The sequence below is a fragment of the Pagrus pagrus genome, assembly GCF_965226575.1.
Source record: "Pagrus pagrus genome assembly, chromosome: 9".
Classification (NCBI taxonomy): Eukaryota; Metazoa; Chordata; class Actinopteri; order Spariformes; family Sparidae; genus Pagrus; species Pagrus pagrus.
The window spans coordinates 28228151-28245744 of record NC_140193.1 but is presented as its reverse complement, the minus strand read 5'-3'; positions in this window follow the sequence as shown (position 1 = coordinate 28245744).

The window sequence follows — 17594 nt, the reverse complement described above, 5'->3', positions numbered from 1 at the left end:
GAGTGTGGTATCCCATTCCCTTTAAGAGTCAGGTGTGCCACGACATGGAGCATTTAAACAGACTGCATGAAAAAATACATTGATATTCAACTGAGGAGGAGAAGGATCGCTGCTGATAAAAAGTATCATTCTGATCAATAACCGGTGGGATGAGAGGAGTGAGATACAACCTTAATGAGGAAAATATTAATGACATTACCTGCAGCGACCCTCCAGCAGCAGAAACAACATGGGTATCTCTACATTAACTTGCACATTTGTGTACGAGGAACAGCTGATAAACTTCAGTGTTCTTCTACACATTAAAAACAAACACGGTTCAGATCGATACAATCAAACAGTTGGAGTGAAGCAGTCGTCTTTCTGATAAATCCTGAGATCCTGACTAAACATATTTATTTCAGAAGCTATAAGTTTAGTTCTGTTTGTCCCGTAGGTTTCCTTTTCAGCTTTTAGTTTTTGCTCCTTAAATGTTTACTGTGAAATACCTGAAAGCAGCTTCTGTTATCACTCAAACAGAGTGTACATGTGCTGTGAACCCTCCTGTGAAGGTGCATCTTCTGAATAATGCATCCTTTAAATAGCAGGAAACACTGCGCCTTTGGGCTCTATTTTACGTGCCGTGTTAGTCTTAATTTAAGACCAAATTAAATTAAAACCAACACCCCCAGGGGCGCACAGGTGGGCCCAAGTGCATTTGTTATTTGCACAACATGGCTGTTCTTTATTTAACCACACAGACAAACACATTCTCTGTGTGTGCTGATGCTTGCTAACAACAACATTAGCTACCATTAGCTTACGGCTAGTGTACAGTAAAGTAATCTGGCTGTCTGAGGGGCAGATAAACACTGCACAAGTAAAGCAAATAAACATAAATGTTCCCGCCGTCAAACTCGCTGGACTGTTGATGTATACACCATTAAACAACCAGCACTGATGGAAAACCATTCCAGGTGTCCACCTCATGAAGCTGACTGAAGGAATGCCAGAAGCGTGCAAAGCTGTCATCAAAGCAAAAGGTAGTTACTTTGAAGAATATAAAATATAAATCCTATTCTGGTTTGTTTAACACTCTTTTGTTTACTACATAATTCCATATGTGTTCCTTCATAGTTTGGATGTATTCAGTATTGATCTTCAACGTAGACACAAATAAAAATAAAGAAAAACCATTGAATGAGAAGGTGTGTCCAAACTTTTGACTGGTACAGGTATTTGTTCAAAGGCAACTGCACAACCAAGTGTTGTATGTTCAAACATTTTTAAAGGCTAGTTTTTATTTGATCAGACCTGCTCAATTTCAGCCGCACCAGTGCAACCAATGAACCCTGGAGCCCTGATTAGTAATACATTATTTGTCAGTGTTAGAGATGGACCACTATTTGGAGGGTATGAATTCATGATAACTCATGTAGGGTGAATTAGCCTAATGTGGGACATTCTTTTCAGACTTCTGGAATATATTGCAAATTGACGCCAACACATTGAATCCACACTCAGCACACTGAAAGAGTCTGTGTTAAAAGGCCTAAATCACGTCAGTTCATATAATAAGAAAGTCTCAATACATTTGTGTGTGACAGTCCCACATTTTGATATATTTAAGTGTTCACCCTTTGAAGTTCAGCAGGGAAGTTACTGCACTTGATACTGCTCCTCTAATGTCAGTGCAGGCTGGCAGGGTAGGATGTTAGTCTATAAAGCACTGCTAATGATAGCGGCCTGTAATTTGATGACTTGATTGATTGCATGAAGTTGTGAACGAATTGTGAGCGTCCATGCTTTTCTATCCCCACCAGATAAACTGCAAATGGCCTTGCGACAATACCAGGATCAACAGAGTAACACAAGAGAAATCACCACAGCTGAAGACGCCACGTTGACTCTGTTCTGAGGGGTAGGGGTAAAACTTGGAAATGGGATTGGGCCACACTCCCTTCATACATACATACAACCACAAAAATACATAACTCTACTTCCATTTTAACAGAGATGAAGGCACTGCAGTTATTGACTATAACTTGCTCTTCACCTTAAATATCTAAAATAATGAATTAGAAGACCAAAACCTTGTAAGTAACTATTGTTATTGATATCAGCCACTCCACACACCCTATAGTGCTGTCCCACATTAGACAGATCATACTGTCCAACTTTTAAAACATGTTTCCTGAAGTGGGACAAATGAAAATTTGATTCAAATAACAAATACAGAGTATATATATAAATTTGATTAACAGATATATCATTAATACATCCTTATGAAAACGAGCAGGATTGGACCCACACCCACTAGAGCTTAAGTGTCCCACATTAGACTAATTCACCCACCGTCACCATGTGTCAGCAGCCCTGATGCTGCAACACAAGCTGCTCTTGGTTTTCTCCTATATGGCTGCCTGGGAGGACAAGAAAAGGCGATAGAGCTAACCCTTTCCTCCGGATTACTGCATGATGTATAGTGACTGAACCCCCTAACCAGACTGCTTTGCTGATTGCAGTATAAAAAGAACTCTGCCACCTGTATTTAATTAAAAATGATATCTATTATCACACCGTAAATGAGTCTTCAACCAAAAAGAAAAAGGGATCTGCAATTTGTAATAATAGGCCTAAAAATATCAAAGAGCAGTCATGGACTTTGAAAAGAAGAAGTGGTAATTAACAACCCCTTGATTATACTGTCATATAAGTGACTGGCTCCTAATTATCACAGTATGCTTGGACTTGACATGCTGGATGACGCAGCGTCACAAGAGGTTCCAGGTTCTCAAAAGTTCTCCTTTCCAGGGCAGCGAGGCAGAGTAGTTTTGAGCCAGAACAAGTTGTTTGAGGAAGTCTCCCTCCGGATAGAGAGCTGCTTCAGCCTCTGTAAACCTTGGAGGTTGATGAAAGCTCTGCCTTCCACAGAAATGATGTTATTCTCTCTCCAACACTCTACAACAGACCCAAAAACGCCACAAAGGAGCCCCAGGAGAGCTCTGTCAGAAGGTCCCTGGACAGATCCAAATACTTTGTGTTGAATGGGAAGTTGCTGAGAGCAGTGGGGAAATTTCTGGCTGAGCAGATGCTATAGTTCAGGTCTGGGAGACTTTTACATCCCTCATAACAAGCTCAAACTGCCCCAGGAACTGAAGAGGCAAGAGATGATAGTGAAGGGAAAATAACCGATAGACAGGAGAAACAAAGAAATACAGTTTCCCAAAGGTTTCCCAACATACAGAATATCCAATACTTCATATATCTGATGATCTACATTACTGTACATCCAATGCAAACTGATGACTGTATCAATAAAAAGTTGTGAGTTAAGTGTGAACCAAACAAAAAAAGTCCTTTGCAGGTCACTCAAAGTGTAACAAAGTGAGAAATCCAGCCTTAGTTGGCCTGGACAGTCAGCAGACAGCGGAGGCCAGATGCCTGCCAGGAGCTGAAAAGAGGTTGTCTCGTTGAACTGCCAGTGCCAGGGCATCAGGGCTACTCAGACAAAAAGAGTGTGAATAATTGACAGTGCAGCAGCCCAGTGTAGTCACATTGAGCTAATGGAGGATGGAAAACATGCACTCTGGAGAAGAGGAGTTGGCACAGAGTCCTGTCTGGTGTAATGTAACACAGAGGTCCTCTAAGGCAGGCGAAAGGTGTCTGTTTTTGGTAGAATTGAGTTGTTACTGTATAGACATTTCATAGGTGGAACTGGTCTGGAAGCAGAACCAACTTACTGCTACTTAGTGGTACTGAAACCCGAAGACTGAAGAGAAAATAAGCATGTTATGTTGCTTAAGCGGGACAGGCAACCAGCAGCCTATAATAGGGTGAGATACAGCCACAGTCCATGTCTTTAATGCCAAATTTACATACTGGAACACTGATCATCATTGGGAGTGAAGTTCACCTCATGGTGGTGTGCTAATGGGTTTTTAATTTTTGTTAATTCTGGCGCCCCCTACGGAGGCTGTCAAAGAAAGACTTCACCAGACCAGACCAGCAGACTACAGAGCAGCTTCTTTCCTCAGGCTATGAGACTCCTCAGTTCACCCTCAGCACCTCACCCTCAAAAATACTTTTAATTTCTTAACTAATCCAACCAGGATAAGTCAGAATCCGACCCAGGGTCAGGCATTAGGAATAGCTATAATAACTATGGAGAAATCTCCTTTCTGATGGTCTCGTTTGCTCATGTAGTTCATAAAGAGGTATCAGAAATAAACTGAGACTGTTTCATAAACAGTTAAAAACTCATTTTAAAATGACAAAAAACCGCAATGGTTCCGAGAAAAACGTCCAATGCAAAAGGCAAGAAGCTTGTGACAGTTTAATGAGGCCACTTCTGAACTGGTAACGTCAAACTTTAAACTATCCACACAAGCCAGCTAGACATCCAAGTGCACATGTTAGCTACACTGCTAACCTCACAAGATAAGAATGTCTGTAAAAAAGAATCCTCTGTTTTAAGCTGCACAATACTCAGAATCAATATTTTTATTAACAGTGGACAAATGACTGTGTAACCTGAAACATGTCACATAATTATATAACTAGTTTCCCTATGCTCAACAAAGCATTTTAGCATCTTTTGGCTAATTATTTAGCTTAAACTTTTTCAGTCCACTGTATGCTAACCACACGAACAGAGAAAACAAAGTTAGCAACTAGCTGGTGAAGTGTGACTTGAGGTCCAGTTGGTTTGAGTCACTGATAATGACTTGCAGCCTGACTTGGCAGAAAATAAGCGACTTGAGACTCAACTCGGACTTGGAAGTTATGAAGGTATTTCACTGTTTAAAAGTGATGGGGAGGGAAGTTACTTGTTTTTTGTTTGATTACACTTTTTTCACTGAATATCAATAAAAAACAAATTAAATGAATGCCCTCTCTTTTGTCTTTATAAAAACTGGATACTGCAGGGTCAGCTGAGGAATAATGGGGGGGACTTGACTTAGCTTGCCCATGAAACAAATGTCTTAGGACTCCGTTGAGACTCAGATCAAATGATTTGAGTCTTGTGTCTGGTGGAGACCGAGAGTACAAGCAGTGACTGTTGGTCTTGTGTCATTCAGCTCCAGGTAAATGTTAACGTTGCCCTGTATCTGCAAGATGTGTTAGTCAGCAAGTTTTTGCCAACACAACTAACTTCATTAGGTGAATAAGTTTCCCTGCCCACTGTGGCTAAATATATCAATTAATCATGCTTTAATTTAAATGGCTTACAGTATATTGTTTTTAATTAATTTAAACTTTATTATAGTAATTTAATGTATTAGTCATGGTGGGACTATGGGGGGGAGAAGGAGAATGTATTGGTCAAAACCCTAATGGCAGTCAAATCACATGCTTTGTACATGTAAGCTGTTTCACTTTGAACCAATAATACCAAACTGTCAGCATTCATTTACCACATTTTATGACACATACTGAACATATAGTAGAAGCTACTTCATCTAATTCCTCCTTGCCTCGCCTTGGCGCAAGAGATTCAGCAATATGCAGTTAAATATAAACGAAGACTAGAATTTTGGAGATTAAAAAAAAATCCTGTCATTAATCAGTGGCCTGAGCTTGTACCAAGAAACTGAATGGTTCTCTGGGTTTTAGAGGCAAATGATGATACAGGAACTTTGTCATGTGTTAGGGATTTGGTAAATTGACATCCCCGCAAAGCACTTCGCTAAAAGCCGACTTTAAACTTTCATCTGTAAGTCACAGCTTCCAGGATTAAAACTAATTTAACGCTATCCAGCAGACTGATATTGAACATGTTGCACCAAAAAGGAAATTTCGTACCATAGAAAATGCCTTGGGAAGCCCTGCCATGACTCTGTGATGAAGCTGGGGGAAGATTATTGGTGCTGGGGTTGATTTCTCAGCTGCAGCGAGCTGTGGCTGCTGCTCGGTATCATGGAAGCCCCCGAGCCTGGAACAGAAAACCAGATCAGGAGCGTAAAGGAAGGGAAAGTCACTGAAATCAACAAGGCTTATTACCATTCATTAAGCACCTCGACGTAACTGCTCATTAAAATCCTTTCTTCATGTCATTTTCAGGGTGCACGTGAAAGGCTTTGCAAAGGAAGCTGGTGTAATGATTACTCATCAGGCTTCAGTGTGGAGGCAGCAGATGGCAGTGTTGCTATCTGGATCCATGCAGTCAGAGGGCAGTGGTGAGAAGAAGGCATTGTTTTGACAGTATGGAGGTAGCTCTGGGCATATCTGCTTCAGATATATGGGTGTGAAATTTGGGCCACCACCTCCTTTCCTCACTTTGGCTGAAGATAGGCGCGTAGAGTTGCGAAGTGAGAAGATGTGGTTGTGAATTTTTTTCCCCACTACACACATCACCAGTTTAAAGTTTTCTTTTTCTTTCTGTTTTTCATAAACATGGAGGCCTAGTTTAGCAGGCAGAGAAAACTGATAGAAACATGGATGACGGATGGCTCTAAATACTGCGATATCCATCAACCTTAGCAGCTTATGTTATAGAGAAGCATCTAGTCATTGTTGAAATCAAGAGCAGCAAATTCAATATGCTTCATTGTTTGAATCAGTGACAAAACACAAGGTAAAGGTTACAAGGTAAATTTATTGTTATTTTCTAAATCACAATGGTTTTAAACAAGGAAACGTTTGAGTCCTGCTACATCTGTTTTGGAAAAAGGAGTGTTGAGGATGAGTTCAGGAGTCTCACAGCCTGAGAATGAAGCTGCTCTGTAGTCTGGTGTTACAGCAGCAGATACTTCTGTATCTGTTGTCAGATGGCAGCAGGGTGAACAGACTGTGGCTGGGTGGGTGTTGGTTGTATTTTAGTATCTTTGGGCTCTGTGCAGACATCTCACTTCACTGATGTCACTGATGCTCTGTAGATGGTACCAGTGATGTTCTGGTGGTTTTTATCAGCTGCTGTAGAGCCTTCCTGTCCTGGGCCTTGATGAACCATGAACCAGTTTGTGATGGTTCTAGTCAGGATGCTTTCTGTTGCTTTATTAATTTGGCGCTTGTATTTTAATCTTCTTACAGTAGTTTTTGAGCTTGAATATGTAAGAACTAGATGGCTTTGTGCGACAGATGAAATTAGACTGGTTGAAGCTAACCTGGCTTTGTGTAGTGACAGAGACCCCCACATTGAACAGAACAACAAGGCAGTGAAGCACTGAGGGACATGGGAGATGTGAAAATGGCAGCTGACAGACCACAGAATCTGGTGTGTGGTTGCTGGTGAGCGCTGTGAGCCTTCCTGTCCTGGGCCGTGATGAACCATGTCAGTTTGTGATGTTTCCAGTCAGGATGCTTTCTGTTGCTCCTCTTTAAAGTTGACCAGAATCTTGCTCTGGAATTGAGCCTTCCTAGGTTGTTTTTCTGCAGGGTGGTGATGTGTGATGATCAAGATAGGTTCTCGGTCATGGTAATTCCCAGAAACCGCTAACTGTTCACCTGCTCCACCTCAGCTCCGCTGATGTAGACAGCGGTGTGTGAACCATAGTTGACGACTTGCTCCACAACTGATCCGATATCTGAAAATGAACTGATTTAAACCACTAAATGTTGTATTTAGTTTCTACCAAGAGTGCATTTTAGCTTCTTCTGCTGTTACTTGGTGATTTTCTTTTTTTCTCTTTCTTACACAAATGCTCAGTAATAGTCATAATGACTTCTCCCCTTAAAATAGAATGTTATTTCTGCCAATAGGAGTCTCTCAATCAATAACAAAACAAGCCCTGTAAGTAGCTGGTATCTATGTGATTCATGCAGAAATGTTTATGGATGAGGTAAGGTGACCAAATGAAGCACACTGTTACCTTGAACAAGTTGTTTTTAGACTAAAAACTAAAGATACCTTTTGTACAGCACTGCTTCTCTCCTTAGTGCCAGCTAGTGCAGCAAAAAAACATTTATATTCCAACTCACACCAAGGTACCATTGGCACTATCTTATTAACGAATGATATTAAAAACAACATTGGATTTATCAGATGCGCTCTCTGTGCTTGATTGCCAACAGGTGTTACTTCACATAATCAGGTGATGATATGCAGAGAATACAGCACATTTACCAATACAAAGAAGTCAACAACAGCAGGCAATAGAAACCACAACTTCACTGAACAAAACTACAACATACAGTTTAATAACTATGAGATAATGGGATACAAAAAAATATATATCTGAGTAAAAAATCTGGCTGATCCATCTACAGTACTGCAGAGGAAATCAAGATACATAATGCATACAATTCATCATAGATATAAATCAGAGTGCAAAGTACACCACTTTCCTTGTAAGATAAACATTGAACTGGTAGAAACAAGTAGAAAAAACATATATTAGAAGAGGGTCATACATAACGACATTACAGAAGTCAGAATGCATATGAATCCAAAAGAAACCTCAGACACAAAGTGCATAAATATACTCATGATAAAATATAATCTCTTTGTAGAAGAAAAGGAGAAAAAATAGAAGTCCATGTGGCTCCGCAGAGTGAAGACTATATACCCAATATGCTTCTATTCAATAACTGATATATGATATTGCCACCCCTCGGGTTAGGAGTGACTCTCTCAGTCCCTTTGAATTGAAGGGAAGCAGCAGACCCATCACCAACCACCATTCTTTACTTTTCTTTTTGTTTCTAGATTTTTGAATGCAGAAATGTTACATATTACATTTGCCTTTTTTCTTATTGTCAATTAATCCCAGGAAAAGACTAAAACCAACAATCATCCATCAGTGCTCTCCAGCTGCCAATACTCTGTGCTACTCAACCCATTCTTTCCTACTGAGGGCATCAATCTTTTTAAAAATGGCTTTCAAAGATATAGTGACATAATTAAAGAATGACAAGGCAGTTTCCTGAATCAGCAAATGATACTTGAACAGGAATGAACAGCGTACTTGTTGGGGAATCCTTTTTAGCTGTATAATAGAACAAGAACTTATTTATTGCACTGGTGAGCGACAGGATGGTTTATGTGGGATTGACTCAAATATAAACTACCTTCCCCATGTTCATGGTTATGAAAGAACATGTCACAGTGTCACAGTGTGACTTCAGGATGTGTTTTTAATCTTTTTTTTTTATTTATTTTTTTTACAACACTTGTTTCTGTGGCACTGAGAAATAAGCTACATCATTATCACTTGCAAGCCTTTCCTGTACAATTTTGATGTCCACAGGCCCGTGCATTTGACTTCTGTCTCTATCTTTTGTACTCAGTTTGATGTTCATTCAAGCCCTAAAGCTCTACTACTACCATTTTCTCTGCAGAAGACTGAAACTTTTACTTCCAAAACCCCAATGCACCAGAACAACACCCACGATTTTACATGTGTATCTATTTGTGACAAATATAAATGTAGTGACGGGGCGTGCACCTGGTGGAGACCTACACACTTCACCTCCATGTAGTTCATTTTGAATGTTCACACAGGCAGCTAACATCATGGAGTGAAAAGAAAAACATGAGCCATCTGTTTTGACAGAGTTCTCTGTCATATCGCCTGACAAGTCATATAAAAGGATTATTGATAATCTGTCACCTCTGGTACTTTATGTGTTCCTGTGGTTCAAATATGATATTTGAGTGAAAGCGCCTCCGGTACTGATGGATGTTTCCAGCGGCATTCCACTGTACACGTTATTGATGCCGTGCACCATTGATCTGACCTGTTATTTTCATTCTGTCTGATTCTCAAAAGTGTTACCAATATTTTTCTGCAGAATATATGAGCCTGAAGAGCTGCGTGGGCTTACTACTGATATCTAAAAACAGGGCCAGCCACTAGGTCAGGCAACATCAGCAAAATTTCAAATAAGAGCAAACTGTAACCTAAACCATAACCAGATATTGATTGTGGAAGATGAGCCGAAGACGCACAACCAGCAGCCTTTAGTTTCAAGCAACTTTATTTGCTGTTCGATGAAAAAGTTTCTGTGTTCTGTATTCTGGCTTCAGTATCTCCATGTCAGTTTCCTGAAGCCTATTTTCTTAAAATCAATGTTTTCCCCAGTAGGCACCTGCTGTCAGGTCCTGAATAAGAACATTTCATAACACTTCACTGTACTGGCCTGCAAACTGGTAAGTACATGGTAAGTGGCAGTTACCAAGCAACATATTTGAAATGTCTTTGTAAATTACCAAATTACCACAATTACCTCAAAATGTGTTTTCCACTAAGCAGATAATAATAGCTGCTAGCTTTAGCTTTCTTTAATATATTTCCAGGAAACTGGTTTCTGCTTAACTTCTGTTGATCGTGCCAGTTTACTTACCAACTAGCTTCTGTCCAACTTCAGGACAGAAGGTCAGGAGCAGGTCAGGCTTGTAAAATATATATATTTTTTAACCATTTACATTTTTACCAAATACGATCACTACAGCAGATCGGTCCAACTTTGAACAATTTTCCTACATATCATTTTTTTTATATTTAGCCAAATACAACTTCATAATCAGAAATCATGTGACTAATTTCCCTTAACTGCCTAATTAAGCTAATAAAAAAGCAAACGATATTTTGAGACACAACACATTAACAAATAATTAGTAACAGAAAAGAACAATGATATTTATAGTCATTTGAGTACCTGCATATAATAATTGTGTGTGTGTGTTTGAGTGAGTGTGACAGAGAGAGAGAGAGCCTGATTGTTTATTATTGAATTGGTGAAAATGTGAATGTTAAAAATGTACGTGAATGCACCACTGACCTGCAGAAGTGAGACAGAAAGTGGTTGGAAATTAAAACAGCATGATCAGCAGAAGTCAATAGTCCAGTCATTATATGAAAAAACCTAGGACAAATTGCAATAGTAGCAAACTCAACTGATTTTGTATCCTCATTATGAGGGAAAAAAAATCCCAAGGAATCCCATCATGGGAAAGTTTTGAAAACGACCTATATATATTCATATCAAAAAATGCCTGTTTTAACATGGTGGTGAATGGGGTTCAAAATTTTACTTTTAGATATCACTATAAAAACGCACAAGCTGATTACACACACAAAGACAAGAAAAAAGGTCAATCACAACTTCATTGAATTATTCTGTTTACTCATGCAAAACACACATTATCTTATTTGATATGCACCAATTAGCATACACGCTAGAACTAATCAAAACATTTGATAAAGTCATTTTTTTCTTCTTGAAATATTAGTAGATAGGCTCTGTGGAGCTCAGTCCACGAGGATGGGGCTCAGGGGTTTATGTCCGTGGGGATAGGTCCATGGAGATGGGGGCTCTGGTGTCTGGGCAGGGCAGGAGATAAGGCTGAGGGATGAACAGGAGACGGGTAGTAAGGATAATGCATGAAGAGGACAGAGAAAAAAAGAAGGTAAAGTACAAAAATGGCTAGACTGGTCAAATAATTAAATCACTTACACAATACAACACTACACAATCTAATCTTCATCCTCATCACAGGCCATCTGTTTTGAGTTCATACAGCTGGATCCTCTGCAGTGTCCAAGTGGGAGAGATCAGGGTCCAGAACTCTAGAAAAGTGCACTCAAATGTTTGTTTCATGTGCTCTGTGTGAATGAAAAATAAATATTTAGCATAATGCTCATAGAATGATTTAGCCTTGTTAATAGGCTACACATCTGTGCCCCTGCCGGCGGGGGCTCTGGGGTTCAAGAGGTTTTAAGCTAGCTATTTAATAGCTAATTACCAATTTAACGACAATTTAAAAACAACAATAAACTTCACCATTACAATAAAACAACATTCAAAAACTATATTAGGCTACTCGCATGACTGATTTGTTAAACCCCAGCATTGGTATTGTGATGAAAGCTTCCACTTACAATAACAGACCATCAAGCACAATGCAACAACGCATTGTGAGCTTTTCGATCAGCTATTGTCAGTGGAAGCTTTCCCCACAATTACAGAAAACAGAAACAACACTAGCATTCAGCCCTGAGTCCGGTTATCCATATGGGGTTTAAGTGGTTTTAATGTAACATTAACTAAAGTCAAGAGTGATGCTGACACAGTTCAGTACACATAGTCGTCAACATTATTTAAGCTATATTGTAAATTTCCATATCTATCACAGTAATGTTAGCTAGCATGGTTAATAGCTAACTGGCTTAATCTTACATTAAACAATACTTTGAAATGTTCACATCTATGGTGCTTATTAGATGTTACTTGATGTATATATATATATATATATATATATATATATATATTTCTTACCTGCAAGGGTCTCCGACTTTAGAAGAAATGGATAAATATTCCTAAGCTGTTGGGCTGGTTTACATTGATGTCAGCCATCTTGATCTTGTTATGTTGGGTGGCAGTGTTGGGGAGGCTCTCTGGTGTCCCATGTAGAGGCTTATATGCATCACTGCCATTAAAACCTATTCTTATAATAGAAAATGATATTTTAATACCTGTCCACTGTAGTGACCGAGTGAAAGGGTTAAAAAAAAAATACTGTATGAAACAAAATATATAATTCCTGTGTATAGTAAATTTAAAATAAAAGGAAAGGCTACATCTGATTATTTATTTTTGAGTTAATGTTACCTCACATCTATACCGCTGCAGCTTTTCCGATGGTGGTGAGAGTGAGTTTAATAGATAACATTCCTATCATTAGTTTATATTGATGACCATTTTTGGGTTCATGAAATTTCCAGTAAAGCAGCTTTTTTTGCCACTACACTACTATGGGGACTAAAATCACAAATGAATAGCCTACATCTGGGCTCATTGGATGCACAAGAGTCTCAGCTGTCAAGAAATACCAATTTATGCAATGACATTCCTGTTTAAGAACTCCCAGTGTGCAGAAATGGGCAAATACACAGTTTTTATAATAGGCGGAAATTACATATTTGTACAGTATTCAAAACACTATATGATTCTTACCCAAAACTGCATGGGCTTAACATAAATGTGGATTGTCTGCATAGGGGAGGCTTATATGTACCCATGTAACCCATTTCCATTAACATATATTGAGGTGGAAGGTCAAGGGACCATTTGAAAAATGGTGATGGCCGTATTTCCCTCCCCAAAAAATTGTCTAACTTTGAATCATTAGGTATGTAGCCCCCTTCCCAATGAGCTAACATGACATGGTTGGTCTCATTGGAAACCTGAGGTTGTCTAGAATCAAATGGTATATTTACTTTTGAGCTACCTCAAAATTTGAACGTGCCACAATCTCTGAAAGACAGTGTCGTCAGTGATCCTGCCAGCAATCAAGCAGGTGTCATAGGGGTAACAAAGCATTGAAAAAAACACATTTCCCGTGATGGGATTCCTTGGGACTTTTTTTCTCTCACTAAAGACATATTAAGGATACAAAATCAGTTGAGTTTGCTACTATTGCAATTTGTCCTAGGTTTAGCCTAATTCTGGCCTAAAATTACTGGAACCCAGCTGGAAGCGTCCTGAAATGTATTCAAGAAATGACCAGCTATTTATTAACTGTTCACTAATCTATTAATTGGAATATAGCAGTATATTATTATTATTCAATCATGTTGAGGTCATTTTCAATGCATTTTGGGGCAAATATTGTGGTTATTTCAAAGACATTTCAAATATGTCACATTACTACCACAAATACATAATTTTCACAGATATATTCCTTCTGTATCCATCACTGCTGTTGACTTCCTGCCTGCTGTGTGACAGTGGAAGCGTGGCAGCATAAAAGGAACAGGGTGCCCAAGTGGCTCTGCTGGATGCACAGCACACTCGAAGAGTGGGCTAAATGCAGCTAGTTCTTTGTGCAAAACAGCACCCTGTGTGCCATTTCCAAGCTGTAATTGTCCCCCGGTCTTCTGTGCTGTCTGTCACTGAGCTGCTTCAGTCACTGCTTCGTGACACTTCTTTTGACACATGAAACAGGGTTCTCCGTGCATCCTCAGGCAATATGCAGCTGAATCAGGTGCTTTTCAGCTCGAGGACAGCAAACTTCCAAGAGGAAAAAAAGACATTGGAGCACACTGATTGATTTGCAGCCCTTTGCAAACAGACTCGCGTTTGGCACTGTGTCTCCCCGTAACACAACAATATGCCATCTCGGCGTTTTCAAAGGATATTCTGCTCAAGCGAAGACTTCCTTTTCTTTGTTCTTCGATGTTTCCACACAATCTTTCAGCGTGTAACAGCTGAAGTAGAGAAGATGTGATTGCATTAGTTGCACAGCGTATATCTAACAAATGGTCCGATACACATACTTCATGTCTCGGAATCTCCTGCTAATTAATGTGCGTGATATAAGCTTGCAGGATAAATTTGCAATTGCTTCTTGATAAGTCTGCAGAGGACGGCAATGTGAATAGAAATTTCCCTCGTTATCTTGTGACTGGTACAAATGGTCGTATAGCAAATGTAATTTCCACGCCATTTCCTTATCTTTGCCTTGCTTTCTCTTATTAAAGCATTGCTTCTCATACTTGTGGAGCAATAAGATCATGAGATGAATGACAACTATCCCTTTGTTTCGTCTGACAATTGCCATCGTGTTTTTTTTCATTCTCAATTCTTTCTCCTGGATCACTTCAGCGAGGATATTCTAAGGGAGTTGCAAGCGATGGAAATGAGTAGGTGCCCTTTGAATCAGCTCAAAGAACAAAGCAGTGAAAAGGAGCAGTGAGTCTCCTGATTGACAGGCTACAGCCAAGCCTTCTGTGGGGTTGTTAATCTTCCCCTGTGAGAGCTGGAATTATCTTGCTGGACCTACTGCCCTTTCACTAAGAATAAGAAGTCAAGTTTGGGAATTAGACGGAGCAAGGACGTGCTTCATCATGTTTAAGATGCACAGGGGAGGAATTTTAGGTGAAATCTCATCCGTCTAAATAACAATGTTAGGCTGAATTTTACTTACAATTTCATTCAATCTAGATTTAAACCAAAATGCGACAACACAGTTGGGTTAAGGAGGGGATGATTGCTTCATGAGGCAGATTGAGGTGGAAAGTAGAGGTCTTCCACAATCCAATCGCCTGAGTAAGTGTTGGCAATGGTTGGCAAACCAAGGTTATGTTGAAACTTCACATTTCTTTATATTGCAACATTATTTTTCATTAGGCTAAATGTTCTATTTCATGTTGCGCTTATGGTCTGGTTTGGTTTAGGCACAAAAACCACTTGGTAACCACGTATGCCTATAGTGGAATCTGCCCGTCAAGCGTCATCCTCCAAGCTTGGTGCACCATTCTAATAACCATGGTATTGCTATCCATGCTAATGACTGTCATATTGCTATCCATGCTATTATCCATGGTATTGCTTTTCATGATAATATTTATGCAATTGTTATCCATTCTAATATCCACAGTCATGCAATCCATGCTATTATTCATGCTATTGCTATTCATGCTAATAGCAATGGTATTGCTATCCATGCTAATATCCATGCTTTTGCTATCCATGCTAATATTCATGCTATTGCTATCCATGCTAATAACCATGATAATGCAATCCATGCTAATATCCATGCTATGTTGTTGATCTTGCTAGAATAGCAATCTGGTTGCCATGGAAATGGATTACCATGCCCCATTGTCTGTTTCAAGAAGAACCTTAACCATTGAAAAGGAAGTAAAACTGGCTGGAGTTATTAAAATAAATAAATATACCAGTTTTGTTCCCACAGACATGGCTAGAAGTTGTCCCAAGGCCTCCTTTCAAATATCAAGTAGTTTCACACTTGACTTGGCAGACTTGTGGCTTGTAACTTCACACCATTACTCCCATCTCCAGATATGAAAGTCAGTTCATTAACATATAATGTGAACATGAACTCATATTGTAGAAATGTTAATATGGTATGTAACCTATGATACATACAAATGTGCGTGTAAGAGTGGTTTGCTGCCAACATTTTGTCTTGGCAACTGGTCTCTCTTCAAGCAGAAACTTGATGAATGAGCTTGTGTCTGTGTAAGAACAGTGAGGCTGATCAGCACACACTGCATCTCTCGTCAGCAAATTCAAACAAAATAATAATGTGACGACATATGTGTTTGTAATTTGTGGAAAATACACGTATTTGCCTTCATGTGTAGAGTTAGATGAGATAATCAATACCACTCTCATTTCTGTATAATGAATCTGAAGCTACAGTCAGGGGAAGATGTTTTAGCTTAGTATGAAGACAGAAAAGAGTGGCATCGATCATTTCATCTAACTATCACTATGATAAAATATGCTTGATGAAAAAATATTCCCATGGTTAGTCATGCTTGTGTACGCATGCATGAGCGTGTCTAGGTGTGCTCCGGCACTGAAACGATTAGCACTACACCCCTGATTACAATCAACCATAATATATAGAGCTGGAGGTAATGTAGCATTAGCAAGATTTATTTAGATTTATTCTTTATCTGTTGCACTAAGACAACACATGGAGTGACAACTAACCAAGATATTTAGGGCTGGGAGTGTGCCAAACACAGTCAAAGTAATGACAAGTCTATATCCAGAAAATTAGTTTCTTGTCCGTGAGGGCCACTGTAGCTTCTGGAGCTTCTCCAACGTCTTGAGAAAGGGAGGGGTGAGCGAGGGAGCATTTCGATCTAGAACTTGATCGCTAGATGTTGCTAAATCATCGATATATTACACACTGTACCTTTAAATCTGGAGTTTCTATCTATGATCTTTCTTTGTTCCTACTTACCCATGCTCATCAGCTGTCACTGATGTAGGAATCAGGAATGTAGACCCTGTAGTGGTTAGAAGGGACAATATACAGTATGAGATATGGCCTATATCAATATATATCTATATGGCCTAATAACATCTATGTACTGTGTTCCAGAGATATCTACTGAAGTTGGCATGCTAACCGACTAGCCCCCGGCCCGTCCTGTCCCTTAGTACCACTTTGTTCCTAAAGATAACTGAACAAAATAAACTGACAATGTCAAGAAAGAAAACCTTCCATACTGAAAAGAAAAATTCCACTGCACCGTCTGAATTCAAGTTCAGAATCTCCCCTTTACCAAACTAAAATGAGCTCTGTTGCCTTGTTTATTCATCATGAAACACAATTCATTCAAACTCTGCAGAAACAAAACAAAACTCACCAAACAATCTTGGTTTGTCTTTCAACGATTGTTTGCTCAATTCATAGAGTAAAATAAGAGTCAGAGCTGCTGTAAATCACCTCTGTACTGTACACCCTGTACTGTTCTGTATCCTCGGCTAACTGAGCTACTTGCTGGGGACAGTTAGTTGCGCCAGCCACAGTAAAGAGTATAGCGAGCACCACTTCAAAATCTGTCCATTTCTTACAAATTACACCTTTAAACCTTTATGTTGATTGGTATTTTCTTCGGTGATGATTGTCTCTTGGCATATGGCAAGGACTATTTAAAGTTTTGCTTGTATGAATAATGTTTGCTAGCCCTACGGCTCTGACTATAAACTAATGTTTAAGGGGGTTGTTGTTAGTCAGTCAGGAGAGAGGGATGTCCATGTAGCTGTGTGCACATGATTTTGCCTTAAGTTTGATACGAGTCCTGTATTTCTCAGTTCAGCTAAGCAAACAGTTTGTTTTTCCTTTCCTATTTGTTACAAGTGTACTTTGGTTGCACTGTTAAATAAGTCAGCTTTTTAAATCATTGACA